The sequence below is a fragment of the Protopterus annectens genome, chromosome 3.part1, assembly GCF_019279795.1.
Source record: "Protopterus annectens isolate FY-2018-M chromosome 3.part1, PAN1.0, whole genome shotgun sequence".
NCBI lineage: Eukaryota > Metazoa > Chordata > Ceratodontiformes > Protopteridae > Protopterus > Protopterus annectens.
In genome coordinates, this window is record NC_056732.1 from 1,602,559,102 (window position 1) to 1,602,571,657 (window position 12,556).

Sequence of the window (12,556 nt, forward strand, 5' to 3'; positions counted from 1 at the left end):
ACAACTGAAACTCTTCTGTGATTTGAATGATACCAGATGACACAGTACAGCTGCCTTTACCCATTCTGGAAATGAAACAGAGTGATTGTTCATAAACTCCTTATATCTTCTTCCTTGCTTTAACTGTGAAGGATGTAAAGTTTAAGAAATGTGGTGAGGAGAAGCTGAGTGCCATGCTTTAGAAAATTCAGCTAATGCTTGCAATGCAAACATTTGCAGTGCTTTTTGTACTAAATTATATGTGCATCTGCATAGAATATCAAATAGTGGTTTCAGGCAAACTAAACAGAACATTTCTTGCGATTAAATGATGTAGAGATGATTTTAAAGTATTTTTCGTGTGACATTTGAGGATTTTCTAATGATCAAATTACCATTAAATGCCTGTCTGCTGTTCTATGCATAATTCTTTTAAAAGCTAAGCAGATAAGGTATAATGTGTTTTCTGTAAGGTGCACAAACGTATTTTAAACGATTAGTATATATAATCTGTCTCTATGGCTGCAATGACGTAATGTGAGACAAGACTGCACACAGATTTCACCAATGCGTCACCAAATGGGTTGCTCAGCACTTTTATATTTAGCTTGATCAAAATTCCTAGAAAATGCAAGGTCTAGCAAAATGTTGCAGTTCAAGGAAACTAATATTAATGAAAAATCATACAGACTTTACTGAACACGACAACAAAGCAACAAAAAAATGCAATCTGCAATAACATAGCTGGTGGAAAGTACAACATTAAAACCACAGTTGTTTTCTGTCAATAACCACTGCTTTAAAGAACTTAATATATGTAATATTTTCTACACGGACAAAAGTGAATATAACTGGCAAGGTGCAAAGATGCTGTTAGATAAAACAAGATGCAAGATTTCTTTTTTTCTGGCTTTCAGAAAATGTAACTCATATACTAAATGTTTAACTGATACAAGGCACTTAATTTAATTCTTTGGCACATTTACATCGTAAATATAATTTTAGAAAACGTCTTTGTCCCAGCCCCCTTCAATAAGCACATCACACCAAATGAAGTTTGATGACATTTATTAAACTTCCATAAACATAACTTTGTTAACCCATATTTATTAATTACAGCTGAAACATCGTATAGTTGATAGTAATCACAGTGTAAACATCCATGTAATGTTAACCAGGAGAGTGTGACCTCACTCATCCTGACTCAGTAAGCAGCGTCCATACCTCCGCTCGCTTATTTTATATATGAAGCACCATCCCATCACTCACTTGATTTACTACTTACGGAATTAACATCTAACCAAATAAGCAGTGTCCTTACCTTCACTCGCTTATTTATCACTCACTTTCATTTCCCAACTCATTGAAATGAACATCCAACACCAGAGGGGGAACAGAAGAGGGCAAGCCTGCCCCTCTTCTCCACCCACCAGTCTGACCAGGCTGTTCTCCCTCTCTTCTACCAAACTTCCAACAACCTAACCGCCCATTAAAAGGCATTAAGCCAAACACCATTCGGTGTAATCCATCCTCTCTAACCAAACTGGATCCACGTCATCACCTGCCAAAACCCTCTCACATAAATAGCCAAAGTAGCCAATTGCCTAAATGGCTGAAAGTAAACCACCAATCCCTCTCCGATGATAAAGTAACAAACCATGACCTCATCACCTAGCATAACCTCTGTATATTATCTAAACTTTCACTTACCTAACTGCCAATAGTAGCTTCACAATGATTCCCAAGTCATTACCTGCCAAATGTACCACCAAACACTAAGCCCACACCATGAGAAACCACACAAGAACCACTGCACACCATCATGCCTAACTGCAGCCCTGCTTTACTGCCCAATGTACATAATGTACAAAATTAAATTTCCTTTCCAAATCAATATAATAGCAATCCCACCACCACACCAGCTACCAGATATAAACAAGAAAACATCATAGCATTGGCTGACCAACAAACCACCCTCCAAATAACTTCAATACCTCCATTAAAAAAAAAGTTACATGAACTGTAGCCCAATAAACCTCCATGACCCAAGCCAACCCTTACCACACAAACTATTTTGTCAATAGCCACTGTCTGTCAATTTCACCGTATCAAACCTACCCCAAACCTTCAAACCAATGAACCACCGACCAGGATTAAGTTCACCTACCCTTGCCACTCATGTGACTATACTACTCACAACTAACTCCCCCAGGACCAAGTGAACTGCCGTACCTTGTTCTCAAGCCAGAGAAATAACCAAATCTTTCCACCAAACTCCTTCCCACAAGCAACTGCATAACAAATCTAACCATTATGGCGATGCCCTTCCATATGCCTTCCTTATAACAGGTGCCCCAAAGTCCTGCAACCCTAATTTAACCACTCTACTAATGCCCTACCTACCCCAACCCTACAAACCAATGAACCTCCAACCAGGATTCAGTAAGTTCACATAGCCTTGTCACCCATGTAACCATACTACTCTCAGCAAAATCCTCCTTAACCAGCTTAACTGTCTTACCTTGTTTCCAAGCCTGACAAATAATTACATCTTTCCCATCAAATTCCTTCCCAGAGGCAGCTGCAACAAAAATGTAACCAATCTGGCAATGCCCTACCCAACGAGCCACAAACCAATCCCCTCACATTATGCCCCCCTCCCTAACATCATCTGTCACATTTATAAGCAAATGCAAATCCCCATGAACAACAATAACCATCTGCTCAATGGCCATCCCCCCTGAAATGTGCCAAAAGAAAACAGTACACCACTTATAAACCCTCCCCCAAAATGACCCAAGTAAACTTGCTTTCATGCAACTCCGGTAGCCCAACAGCAGCTTTAATCCACTGCTTGTCCATAGCCTTCCCCTCAAAGCTTACTTTCCATGTGTTAACCTTTACATCTGATAAAGAATTATAACATGGCCTACATCTGCAAGAAATCCCAAAACAATGCCTTGCTTAAGCCTTCTAACGTCTGCGTAGCCACAAGGCACATAGTTCCTCACATATCCCCAAAGCTCCCCGCAGACCTAGAATGCCCCATCAAACCCTGCCTACTCCTAACAGTCATACATATATTGAACCACCTGCTATCATCCCAATGCACAAGTCAAATGGTGCACATTGTGCTCACTCTAATGACCATAACCTGGTATGCAACATTAGTAGACCTGCTTGAAGGACAGATTTGTCCCCCAAAAGATACTCTTCCTTTAGAACAAACTCCACTTCATGTCAAACTGAACACCTCATTGGCCCTCTTCAAACACAATTCAAACAACTGGATAGGTAGCCATAAATTCACCCCAGGGGTTCCACCCATGTCCCTCCTGGACACGGGTGACACATGCTGCATATGGAAATAAGGGTTGAACTTGGCTAGGTTGCCTTGGCTAGCTATAAGGGCCATAGAGCCATTAGCCTAGTAATGTCCTATGGTTTTATGAATGTTGTGAGTCCACCCCACCTAGGAGAACCCCAGACTCCCCACAAAAAAATGCCCAACCCTGTTTTACCCTACCCCAACATACTTCCTCCTCACTTGCCCACACACTACCCCAAACCACGCAAAGTCCAACATGCCTTAATAAGCACTGACTAAAGTAAGATTACCTGCGACCACACTGTGCACAACTCCAGCAACCAGAAAATCCACCCCATCAGAATAAATTACCTTTAACATCCACTTCCTTCAGGCCACTGACTGTTGCTCACTTGGCACTCCCCTACTCGGGCCCCTTTGTGCACCATTCTAGCAACCAGGACATCCACTGCAACAGGCACTATCACCTTTCAGACCCACTTCCTGACTGATGTCTACTCTGAGCTTCCCCCACCTGCAAAAGAAAATAAAACTGTAAATTCTCAGCACACACATATACAAAACTACTTAATGACAACATTAAGCATTGCAAGGGGCATCCCTGTTCATCAACTGCACAATCGCTACACTGGCCCACAACCCCCATCCCCAAGAGAGTGCAACCTTAGCAGCTTCATCCCAGTTCTGCTTTGTACTACAATCATCTCTAATGCAGCACCATTACATTAACCATACAACCTTAGCATATGCCAATAACCTGGTCAGGCCTATAAAAGGTCTTGTATCCATTTACCATCCTGGTTAACAATACAATAAAACAAACAATCAGAAGTCAATGAATTAAAATTAGCCAGGACGGTCTGTGGTAAATAAAGATACTTGGTAATAATAATAAAGCACCTGCAGTGGTAAAACACACACACACACACACACACACACACACACACACACACACACACACACACACACACACACACACACACTACACAATTGCACAACACTTTCTCATGCATCTTAGCTGAGGTGTGATAAGTCTGAGTGGGCTTAGCTAATTTTGGCAAACCAAACATCTTACCAAACCATATCGATAACAACCCTCCCTCCAAGTTACATTGCCCTCAGAAATCAAGACATCCATGTTGCCCTCTGACAAGTTTGAAAGACAACTCTTCCAGATACAGAGAATTTTAACTGATTACTTACATATTATCCTTTAATCATTTCCTTATTCAACTCAATTACACCTTTCGGTATAGAAGATTTAAATTATTTTTAAAATAGTAGATGGCCACAAGTATATTTTCTCAGGACTAATGCATATTTTCAAACTTAATCCTTTACTGCATAAAACTTTGACCTCCATTTCTCACGAATCTTATTACTCTGGGGGACATAGAGATAACTGGCAATCTCAATATTAAAAACTGGACAGCTGCCAGAAAAGTGTCACTAAAGAAGGAAACCCTGTAGTGCTGGGATTCCAATGATAACCCAGATAAGGAAACATGGCTACTCTAGGAGGGCAACTCTCTAGACATGAGAGACATACCACTCAACCTCCCAGTGTAAGAATTCTGGACAAAGCCAAACAATGGGAAAAACAACAAAAAAGGGAAAGGGATTTTGTGCAACTAATGGGATGGCCTAAACATAAGGCTTTACTCTGTCCTACCAAGACGTAGAATTCAAGAAGTCAGCATGGAAATCTAGTAAGGTGTCTGGGCCATTGTATTTATTACCTTTTGTTGACTGGGGTAGAGCAATTAGATCACAGGAGTCTAATCACAGGTTCAGACCAGGTTACAAAAACAGTAAAATACAGACAGTAGTAGTAAGACTTTGACCATTTATAAATATATGTAATAAAATAACAACAGTAGTAACATCATATAAAAGTAGTCAAGCAAATTTCTTTATACATAAAATTGTAAGTTACAATTACAGCAGGTAAAACAGTAGCAATGTCAGTAAGAAAAGAAAAGCAAAAGAAACCTGGCAAGACTTCAGGAGGTATGCCTGTGCGACATCTGTCAAACCGGAAGCTGCAGAAAGTGTCCTCAGTCTGATCTATCTTGTGAAATAAATCCACCTGTCACTTCTGTAACACAACGCAAGCTGCAACAGACCCCCCCCCACCCCCACCCCTACGCATGTTTGTTGATTGGCCCAATTTGGTTCCAGTATATGTGCAATGTGGTCTGGCCAATCACCCACCGCAACATAGCAGAAGGTTATACAAATCTCATGTTCACACAAAAAGAGCATACAAAATCGATCTCCCAAGGAGGTTTGGTCTGCTTACTTCTATATGACAATAACAACAGCAGTATAAATACACTACGTTAACCATGCCAAATTCACTCTACCCCTTCAGTTCACATTACCAAAGTTAAACAAGTGACAGAATAACAATTCTGCATTAGGATAGATTCTCTCAGGGAATGAAGTGTGAAAATGGAATGTTGGCTTTTTTTCATCTCTCCATGACTTGCCAATGATTTCCAAAAAACTGCAGTTTCTAAGAACCAGATAAAACCTATCAACCCGACAGTGAGAGAAATCCAAAACATACAAAACCCAAGCCAGGGAGACTTATTCAAAATTGCCACCTCCACACAGAAAGCTCATAGAAGACCTGACGAATGAAATTCAAATGCATGACCTGTTGACCCGTTGCTGTAACCTCCGATGCTCTCATGCTCCACCCAAACCTACCTTTACCATGGGGCTGACCCACAAGATGCACATTCTCTCCTATCTTCCACCCCCATCCCAATGGCAGGCACTCCACCGCACATATGCAGAGAACAACTGTGCCTCAGAGCCCATGAAACTCGCTATGGGAACCAGAAAACAAAATCATCACCACTAATGAACTAACTATGGGAAAATAAAAAAAAACATAAAATGGCCACAACCCTGTGCCATAATCACAGGAAAAGGACTCCCCAATGTCTGTAGCAAGATGAACGCCTTTTCAACTCCAGCTCATGTCTAGAGCGACAACTGCTTAAACAACCAGGGGGGAACAGAACCATTAAAATTTTTCTTATGACCATAGGCCCACATATTACTGCGGGCATGTAACCCAAATCACCACAACCAACCATCGACAGAGAGGAGCCAGCTCAGCGTCATTGCTAATTAAGAACTAAACTGCCCGAATACACCAGGAGTAAAACAGTCATATAAAAGTTAGATTGTACACCTCTAAGGCATTTTTAAACAACATAATGGTCTCCCAACCCCCAGCAACTCAGTCAAAACCAGCCAAACAAACCAACCATCCACTGTCACATGCAGCATGACCAATGCCTTGTATCAAATCCAACCTGCATAAAACCTGAAATCCTTCTTTACCTGCTTTGTAAAAAAAAAAAATTTATAGTATAAATATTACCCACCTGCTCTGTATGTACTACCATTAACCCAAGGCCTACCTGTCCACAACAGTACTCACAGGTCATCCTGGATGTAAAATTGCCCTATAGAAAGTTTACACTAAAATGTGATTCCTTTACCCAGTTAGACTCGCATAACACCTTAAGCCCCTCCTTACCTTCACCTCATTTGCTCCCAATCATCCCTCATTCTCATTTAACCCTTTCATCCCTCCCCCTACCCTCGTAATTCCCAGTACTTTATTTATCTGGGTCTATATTACAAAGTCGAAGTTACTCAACTTCGAATACGATATGGTCGACACCATATCATCATTCAATAACATCGACTAGGTAATAAAAAATAAAAAAATGAAAGAAGCAAAAACTAATTGCTGTAAGCAGGGGGCAAGCCCCCCTGCACCCCCACATGCCCCCGCTACTTAAATATACCAACTCCAAGATCATGCTACAGTGTAGGAAATGGAAATTTTCCATTTCTGCACTGTAGTGACTGAAGTGCAATCTCGGAGTTGGTATACTTAAGTAGCGAGGGGTGTGGGGGGTGCAGAGGGGCTTGCCCCCCCCTGCTTACAGCGCTTACTTCTTCCTTTTATTTTTTTTATTTTTTTATTACCTATTCGATGTTACTGAACTTCGAAGATATGGTGTCGACCATATCATATTCGAAGTTCAGTAACTTCGAGCTTGTAATATAGACCCTATTTATCTAACCCCCTCTGAAGATGTCCATGGACAAATTAGTTTGTTACCAAACCTCATTTCTTAAAGGAACCAAGTCTACATATCATTAGTCAGGTTGGATTTCCATGAGCAGGTATTTTGTGGAACTGTCCGGTCATCTAGATTTGATTACTGTTTTTGGTATTTCTTCCTTATGAATTCTTTACTTACATAATTCTCTTTATGGAAAAATGTAAAAGACAAGTAGAATCATCTACCAGACTGAACAGATAATTTCATTTCAATGTCACTTTCCCTATCTGGATGGAGGATTTTTTTATTTCCTCCTTTTTCTAAGAATTTTCTTATTGAATGTCTGACTTCTTTCAGTTTAACTGGTACCACTCCAAGCAGTCAATCAGTCTATTGATAATCTGTGTCATTTGGTTACTCCTTTCCTGGATTTATACATATTCAAAGGTTAACAGGTAAGTACTAGGTAAATAACCTGCAGACCTTTACAAGTCTAGCCCCGCCCCCCAAAAAAAGCAAATATACATATTCAAAGTTCCCTCTTATTTCATGAAGGGCAAAACAAGATGCACCAGGGAAGAATTTGAGGCTGTCCACTCAATTTTCTAGATTTATCTTGAAGGTGGCAAGGTTGCTACTCTCTTTGCATGAACTAGAGGGTTTTCCAGAGGTTAGGGATACATTGGGATGTGAATCTATTAAATCAATCCTTCTTATTTATCTGCTGATGATGTATTGGTGTCAGGTAGATGGATTGTTGACACTGCATACGTGGGTGCTGTACTCCTGAGTGTGTTATCCTCTGGATGAGATGCTAAACAAATTTCCATGTGCTTAAGTTAGTGGTGGCTTAGGTGGGTTACAAAGATCCCATGGCATTTATTCAAAACAGTAGTGAACTTCGTTGATGGCCTGGTCAAATTGCCCCTAGTTCAGAGGTTCATAGGTTGGTACTAGGCTATCGGCCCTAGGGCCTATACAAGCCTAGCCATAACAATTCCCTGGCTATTTCTTCCCAGAATATTTACTTCCCTGGTCTCCTGTCTAGCAAGGTGGCTGACGTGATCCCCAGGGTGAATTTCCTATCTCCCATCCAGTCATCAAGGTTCCTTTTGAAGAGGGCCAGAGAGGTACTCAGCTTGACATGTATGGACAGTCTATTCCAGAGTATGGGGAGTCTCTGGGACAGGAATCTATCCCTCCAGCATGTTTTGCTCATTGTGATGACCAGGTTTAGATCCCTGGAGCGTGTAGCTCTGAGGGATTGGGATTTCTTTATGTGTAGCATGTCCAACAGCACTGGGTTTGACATGGCCTTGAATGTTAAGCAGAAATCGCCTCTGAGTAGGAGATATGCGACAGAGTATAGCTGGAGTTTTTTTAGACGGTCAGCATACGGCATCTGCTTTAGGCCTGTGATTCTTTTCATGAGGTATTTCTGTGGCCTTTCCAGTTGTTGCAGATGTCTTGTGAGGTACATACCAAATGGGGCGTTGTACTCTATAATGGGTCTGATGAGGGATGAGTACAGTGGGACAGTGACCTCCTTTTTTCTGGATGAAAAGCCCTTAGTGATGAGGTGTACCACATAGAAGGATTTCCTGACTGTTGTAGCTATGTGGTTATCGAAGGTGAGACCACTGTCCACCTGTGTCCCTAAGTCCCTTATCACACTTTTGGTGTTTAGTGTACTGCCACTTATGTGGTAATTCATGGGTACATGGTTTTTCCCAAAGGGGATAACTATACATTTCTTGGCATTGAGCTTGAGCCCATGGCTCTGGCACCAAGCATCTGTTTCTGTAAGGCCCTTTTGTAGAATATCCACATCATTTGGGGATTCAATAATGGCTCCCAGTTTGCAGTCATCTGCGAACTTTGTTAGCCAGAGTCCCTTCGTGCTGGCCTGTACTTCAGAGAAGTAGATGCCAAGTAAGAGCGGTCCCAGGACTGAACCCTGAGGTACTCTGCTTGTCACTTATCTGGAGCTGGATTTTAAGTCGGCTACTTTTACAGTGTGGGTTCTGTCAGTAAGTTAGTTGGCAACCCATCAAGTGATGTAGGGATTAATGCCCAGCTTAGTAAATTTATCTATGATTCCAGAGTGGGGGATGGTGTGGCCTTGGCAAAGTTCAGATAGGCTGTGTGGACCGCCTTATCCTCGTCCACAGCTCTGGAGACTGATTCGAAGAAGCCAAGCAGGTTCAGGAGACAAGATTGGCCCTTTACGAAACCAAACTGGATGGGGGTCCAGTGTTTGAAGGTTGCCAATGTCTTTGTATATAAGTTCCATGATAATGCGTTCCATGGCTTTGCAGATCAGGCTCGTCAGACTGATGGGATGATAGTTCCCAGGATCCAAGGTAGATCCCCCCTTGTGGAGTGGGATAACTGTAGCTGTGCACCAATCATTTGGCACGAAGCCTGAGATGAGGCTATGATTAAACATGACACTTAGGTGAGGTGCCAGTTCATTTTGTAGTTCATATAGTACACAGCCCGGGATGTCGTCTAGTCCCATGGATGCTGTATTCTTAGCTTTCAAGAGTGCATTTTTTACCTGTGTGGCCGTGAGTACTGGAATTCGGCAATCTTTTGGTATTGAGATGGGCCCTTTAGGGGGTGAGAGGGGGCTGAAGTTGGCACTGAGTCGATCTGCCAGGATATTGGCAATATCCTTGGGATCAGTATATGTAATGCCATTCGGTTGTAGATCAGAGCATACCTGAGCATTGCCATTTAAATTCTTGACATAACTATAGAATGCCTTGTGGCTGTCCTTGGAATCTTTGTCAATTTTATTTTTGTAACTAGCTTTGGAGGATTTTATGAGGGATCTCAGCTTCTTACTGAGGCTAGTAAGGGAGTTTTTTTGCATCCTGGGATTTTCCTCTTTTCTGCAACAGTTTCTTCTTTCTGTTGTATAGTTTGTCTATGGCAGGGGACCACCAGATTGTGTTCCTTTTTTTTGGAGGAGACTGTCTTGGTTCTGTTTGGAATGGCATGATTCATGCATGAGTGGATGTTTTCATACAGTGCCTTAGTGTAGGATTCACCAGTCGAATTTCCACTTCCCGTCTGCATGGGTGTCATGAAATTTGTCACTTCTGACTTGAGTAGCATGAAGTTGGCTTTGGAGAAGTTTTTTATGGAAGTTCCCCTACTGGGGGGAGGGATGTGGATGTCAAGGGTGATTAGCTTATGGTCAGACCTGGCCAATGAGGGGGTGACCACTGGTGTGGAGCATCAATCTCCCATGTTGGTAATGACCAGGTCTAGGATATTTGAGCCCCTGGTGACACTATGGATTAGTTGGTCCAGGGTGTTGGAATTTATGAACTCCAAGAACCACTGGGCAAAGGTGTTGGTGCCCAAGTAGCTTTTCTCAATTAATGGCAGGGTAGTTGAAATCACCCAGTATTAGGGTGTTTGGTTGAATCTTAATATTCTCTAGTATGTTTAGAAAGGTGTAGTGAGAATCTTGGGGCATGGTTGGGGATCTGTAGCAAGCTACAATTTGGATTGCAGTCTTACCTAGTGTTAGTTGCACCTGGAGAATTTCAGATGCATTGTGTTGGGCAACTAGCCTGGAGGTGAGAATATCCTTAGTGAATATGGACACTCCTCCACCTTTATAGGTTCATAGGTTCATAGGTTCATACTAGGCTATCTGCCCAAGGGCATTTATAAGCCTAGCCCATAGTTATGTGGCTTTCGCCACCCCTTTAGTTTGAATAAAAACTATGCCTATCATTTTTCTGTGCCTCTGTCAAGCAGTGACACTGAAGTAATCCCTGGGGTATATCTGCGATCTCCCATCCATTGGTCAAGATTCCTCTTGAACAAGGCCAGCGAGGTGCTCTGCCTCACATGTACCGGGATTTTGTTCCACAGCATAGGGAGTCTCTGGGTGATGAATCTGTCCCTCCAGCACGTTCTATTTATAACCGTGTCAAGGTTTAAGTCTCCCACCCTTGTGGTTCTGAGGGATCTAGATTTTTGAGGTGAAGCATATTCATCAAATCTGGGTTTGACATGGCCTTATATGTCAGGCACAGGTCACCTCTGAGCAAGCGGTATGAGACTGAATAAAGCTGGAGTTCTTTCAGTCGGGCAGCATAAGACATATTTTGAGACCCTTTATCCTTTTGGTGAGGAACTTTTGGGGCCTTTCAAGCTGCATCAGGTGTCTGGTCAGATACATTCGAACGGGCATTGTACTCAATCATAGGTCTAATGAGTGATGAGTACAGGGGACGATGACCTCCCTTGATCTAGATGTGAATCCCTTCATGATCAGGTGGGCGATATAGAAGGTTTTCCTAACTACTTTAGCAACATGAGTGTCAAACGAAGACTACTGTCAACTTGGGTCCCCAGATCCCTGATGACTTTTTCTGTGCTCAGTGGATTGTCACCTATATGGTAGCTAGGGGTAACCTTGTTTTTCCCGAAGGGTATGACTATGCATTTTTGGCGTTTAACTTCAGGCCATGGCTCTGGCACCAGTTATCCATTTCTGTGAGGCCCTTCTGGAGGATATCTGTGTCAGATGTGTTTTCGACTATGGCCCAGTTTGCAGTCATCTGCAAACTTTGTCAGCCATAACCCTCCTGTGTTTGCTTGTACTTCAGAAAAGTAGATGCCGAACAAGAGTGGACCCAGGACTGAGCCCTGTGGGACACCACTTGTGACAGGCTTTGAGTCTGACATGGCTCCAGCAACTCTGACCCTGTGGGTTCTGTCGCTTAGCCAGTTTGCAACCCATCTTGTGATGTATGGGTTTACATTCAAGCTGATGAGTTTTTCGATGATACCTGAGTGGGGTATTGTGTCAAGGCCTTTGCCAGGTCGAGGTAGGCTGTATGGACTGCCTTTCCCTCATCAATGGCCTTGGTGACTGTCTCGAAAAAGTCAACCAAGTTTAAGAGGCAGGATCTGCCTTTGACAAAGCCAGACTGGGTTGGATCCAAAGTCTGCAAGTTCCCTATGTCTTTATTTATGAGTTCCATTATGATCCTCTCCATGGCTTTGCAGATAAGGCTTGTCAAGCTAATGGGGCGGTAATTTCCAGGGTCTGTGGAGGCACCGCCCTTATGAAGTGGGACCACAGTCGCCGTCGCCACTCCTTGGGTGCGTATCCTGAGGTGAG